The following is a 5,131-nucleotide window of genomic DNA, read 5'->3' as shown; positions in this document are numbered from 1 at the left end:
GCCGCGCTCGACGCCGCGGTCCCGCCGCTCCCGGCCCCGCTCGCCGCCTCCTCCCGCCGCTCCCGGCGCGCTCCGCGGCCCCGCATAAATCAGTGCGGCGCCCACAATGCACCGCGCGGGGCGGCGCGGCCGCTCCTGCCCCGCTCCCCGCCGCGGGGGACCCGAGTTCGAGACCCGCTCGGTGCCGCCTGCCCTGTGAGCGATACCGCCGCCCACGCTGCCCGCCCCGGGGGAAAGCACGGGAGAGCCACAGCGGAGCCCCGGCGCTCGCTGAGCGACTGGGAACAGGGCAGGGCAGGGCTGGAGTGGCCCCGCAGTCGCAGCCCGGGCTGGGCCTGCGTGTGGCGAGGCCGCAGCCCCAGCCCGGCCCCAGCGCCTCGGCGAGCCCAGAGGCTGGAGCTGCTCTGGGCGCCTCGGTTCGGAAGGGCACTGAGGGGCTGGAGCGAGTCCAGAGCAGGGAATGGAGCTGGGGGAGGATCTAAAGCACCAGGAGGGGCTGAGGGAGCTGGAGGGGCTCAGCCTGCACAAAAGCGGTGGACATTCTCACTCCATACAGCTCCCTGAGAGGAGGTTGTGGCCAAGTTGGTCTCTTTTCCCAGACGAGTGACAGGACAAGAGGGCATAGTCTTGAGCTTCTATGGGATGCTTAGGATGGACATTAGGAAGAATTTTCTCCCAGAAAGGGAGATCAGACGTTGGAATGAGCTCCCAGGCAGGTGCTGGAGTCACCATCCCTGGATGTGCTGAAGGAAAGACTGGATGTGGCACTCACTGCCCTGTCCTGGTTGACACCGTGGTGTTTGGTCATTGACTGGACTCAATGACCCCAGAGGTCTTTTCCAAACTAACCCATCCTGTGATTCTCTGGAGCAGAGCTGCCAGGTCCCCAGCACAGCAAGGGCCAACTTCTCTGACATAGCCTGCTCTCCACAGGAAACTGGGTTTGGCTACGTTGACTATTATTTTTCCAAAACACCATAGAAATATTTTTCCACTTGCATTTCTCTAGCTTTTTCTCTCTTTCTGGAGCCTTCACCGTGCCCGTGAGTTGAAAGTTGAAGCCTGCCAGGCAAAGCTTAGAAAACTCTTTTGTCTCTTCACATTTGTGCTACCACCCTCAATAAAGTATCTGCATTTTGGACCTTATTGTTGCTTTTACACTGGAAAGCTCTAAAAGGCATCAAGGGCCAGTTAGGCAGACAGAGGCAAGTCATGCCAAAAAGTGGCAATCCCTGCACAGAAGGTTTTGCAGATTTGTGGCTGGATTATGTGGATTCATTTGTAAACACTACGTCAACACCTAGCACTGGATAGAAGGGATCACTAATGAGTCAATCTTCCTTTTCCACATCTGAAATTCTTTAGAAGTTTACTACACTGTGCGCTTTCCCTTTGGTATTTGAGCCTTTAGAGTGAATTCAAGACACATTTTTTAAGTTTTCCCTGTACAGCCATGAGGTCTAGGTTACTTTTTTGTTTTCCCTCCTGAAGTTTCTAATGTGATCCTATCATTCTGGGAACTGGAACTTTGAGGAAAAAGTCAGATATGATGAGGCACATTCAAGTCATGAGTTCTGCCAAAAGCATATCAGCACAGATTTAATACTGAATGTCTGAATAACTGAGGTCTAACTTTTCAATGTAGGAAGAGTAGCAAAAAGATTCCAAAATGAGCTGTTATGAATTAACCTGTACATGGGTAAATGCTTTTATTTATAAGCTTTGATCCAGATTTTCAGTGGATGAAGAAGACTTCAGGCTAAGCAGCTGCCAAGGGCAGCATCTTCAAAATAGGAATAATAGCTCCAGGAATAGCAAAACAAGGCTGGAAAATAAAGGGGAGTTCATGGCTGTGTGAACAAACACCATTCCACTTCAGCTCATCACACATAAAAAATGAAAATTAATGTTAGTAGAAAGACTGATTTGATTTGTGTTTAACATGTGAGTCAAATGGAGACTTTGTGGATGAAAGGGCAAAAGGTTAAAGACTGTAATGGGCACGGAGTTGATAATCTCTCTCAAACTGGACACTGCAATATATCCAGTCAGATTAACTGATCTCAGAGCCAGGTCATGTGGCATAAATTAATGAACCTCAGTATACATGTAGATCCTAAAACATGGAATAACATTTTCCCTCAGCCTGGGATGCCTTGGAACATGTGCTTTTCTTTTGAAACTAAGTTTTGTTTTGTCCTTATATAGTTAAAACCAAAAAATGAAGATTTCTACCATACTATAATCCTGCTTCATTATGAAAGCAAAGACCCTGGCACGCAGTCCTGAATTGAGAGTAAAAATGGATGAACTCTGTGTAATTTTCATTTTGCCCAGTTTGTTAACAAGACACAGACACTCACATTCAGCTTGCTCATCTCTTCATATCCGTGTTTGGATTTCCCATCTGAGAGGCAGGAGGTTTTAGCTGCAGACCCTCCTCAGCCTCAAGGAGTTGTCACCTTTATCTCTGTCACCTTCAAATCACTCTGTACACAAGTTTCAGAGGAGGGTGGAAATGCCAGTGGTTAGGCACTTTCTTGAGAAATGGGTTTCAGCCTCAGGTGGGAACAGAGTTCCCACAGCATATAAATGTCTGCTACATGAGAAGGAGGCACTGTAAAGAGCCAGGTAAACATTTATTCATGCCCAAAAGGATGGCTTAGTCCAGGAGGGAACCTACATCCAGAATATCCTAGCTAAGGAATATGCCTCCCGTGTGTCATACTGCAAATACCTTCCTTAGGCACCACACTGTGAATGCCACACCGAGCCCAGACTGTGGACACAGCAGAGTTTCTTAGGTGCCCCAAAAATATTTGAAAGGCCTGACTTTAAAGCTGATTGTTACTCCCATGTGCATTCCACCAAAGCTGCTACCAGATCAGTGGGGAAGGCCGCGACTTGAAATTCTGGAGAAAAAAGTGAATAACCAGACCTTTGCATAATGCTCCGTGCACGAAATACACATGGAATGATAAAGTCAGAAATCCCAGGCTCTGTAAATACCAAAGTATTTCTCAGTCCTATTTACTTTGTAGTACAAGGAAAACAGTTTCTTTTTCTTCTTTCTCCTGGGCATGTAACCCAGGACATACCATCCGACATGAAGAGCACCAGCAGCTCAGATCTTTTTAATTAAATGAGTGTGATGTCTCTTTTGTAAGTTCAGCAAGAGGTCTGGCTCCCTGTCCATGTCATTGACTGAGATGTAACACTTGTGGATGTGTCTGCAAAGAGCCCCACATGCATCAGCTGACAGCAAAGCAATCAGTCCAGAGACCCAGGTTAAATCTCTCTCCACTCTTTACACCTCAAAAACCACACACTGAAATTCAAACAACGGCTGTTAAAAACGGGGCGGGGGGTGGGGGGAGGAAGGTTTCCTTTCCTGTCACATGATAGATTAGATCCTAATGTTTACCCAAGCTCAGCAAGGCGGGCAGCTCTTCCTGGCAGCCCGTGCTCGGGCCGGGGCCGCGCTGCCCGCGGCTCTCAGGACAAACACCTGCTGCCCGCCGGGGGCTTCACGCTTCGTTCGTGCCCAAATTCCCTTCGTGAGCCTCGGAGCCACCCCACGCTAGCACAAAACCTCTGCTGAAAATAGTCCAAGATCGCCTACGCAGTCTTTTTTTCCCCTCCCGAGTCGAGCTGATGGTACCTTATTTAATCCTTGTCCTTTACAGACGACTTAGTGACTTAGCAGCAAAGGGCATTCTGAACACATTTCAGGCATTTCATACCGAAATGAATAGATGCAAGAACAGGATTTTTGCCAGCAGCACTGATTATCCTTTTGTCAGTAGATAGACGTGACCTGGACCATTCTGTTGCCATACAAAAAAAGTCTCCAGAGGTTGCTAGACAGAGGAGACACTTTGCCTGAGGGAGAAGGAATGAGAGGGAAGAGGCTGGAAGGTGGCCTGTGGAGAAGAGGACAGAGGTAATTAATGGTTATGCCCATGTATAAAGATAAGTGCACCAGTAAATGTGTCAGCCCTTGGGCAATGCAAGCCACGACTTGTACAAACCCCGACACAGCACAGTCCTTTACATTGACATTTTATTTATACCATGTGGGTCTACGCGGATCTGTGCCGGATTCAGGCAGGTGTAAATCAAAAGGGAATTGGCTGCTCTGAAACTGAAGAGGGATTTTGAACTGGACTTAGGAAGAAAAGTCTCTACAAAGCAACTGGAGACCTGGAGAGGACTCTTAAAAGAACAGATGAACTCACACAATTTATTTTAGTGGGAATTATACCTATGTCAAGACCATAAATGTTTTTCAAATATAGCTGTCACTCCTGCAACCAAAACCACGCATTCTCACTCAAGTACAAACCTGCTGAACTCAAAAGGGCTTTCAGCTTAGTTTCAGCTTCAGTTGTGCAATTTGCAGTACAGAATTATTGCACCTGCTGTCTTTTCTGTATGGATTTACAGCAGTAGAAATCCCCTTGAGCTAGAAAGTATTTCTAAAGCCAAGTGTCATTTATTTCAATCAGAAATTAAATACACCCCTAATATCCAATTCAAACATAGTACATTCCCTCAGTGTAGACTGATTTCAGCACGTCTTCAGATAGTTTATAGCTATAATGAAAGGTATCGAGCTAAAAGTGCATTCAGTTGCAAGTTCAGGGCAATAGAGGTGCACATTATTTAGTTAAACATTTTTAAAATGATAACGTTTTTTGGAAAAGCCATATTCATGTGATGTAGCTGTGAATAATATTGGAAGAAGAAACTGAAGGATTCAGAACCAGCTGTGATAATGCAGCTCCTGCCTAACTAGAACAGGTCTGGATACATTCCACCTGGCTGACCACCTACAGCATGAACCCATTTACCCTGGCTTGCCTCTGTAATCAGTGGAGCGAGAGAGCCACTCCATGGGAGGAGTGATTCAGAGCTTTGGTGTGGTCCATGAATCACCTGCTCCAGGTGCCTGTCTGTTCCCATTGGCTCCAGAGGGAGCCCAGGGCAGCTGGACTCTTGCCGTGGGAGCTGTGCTCGGATGTCTAAAGCAGCATGAGATGAATCTGGGTGTTGGATACGTGTGGGATCAACACAGCTTGTTGCTGTAGGAAAGCAAGGGAAATGGATGTGGTTGTCCACAGAAATGAGC

This window comes from Passer montanus, unplaced genomic scaffold (genome assembly GCF_014805655.1).
Source record: "Passer montanus isolate IOZ18808 unplaced genomic scaffold, ASM1480565v1 scaffold54, whole genome shotgun sequence".
Lineage (NCBI taxonomy): Eukaryota > Metazoa > Chordata > Aves > Passeriformes > Passeridae > Passer > Passer montanus.
Note: the sequence above shows the minus strand (reverse complement) of the source record.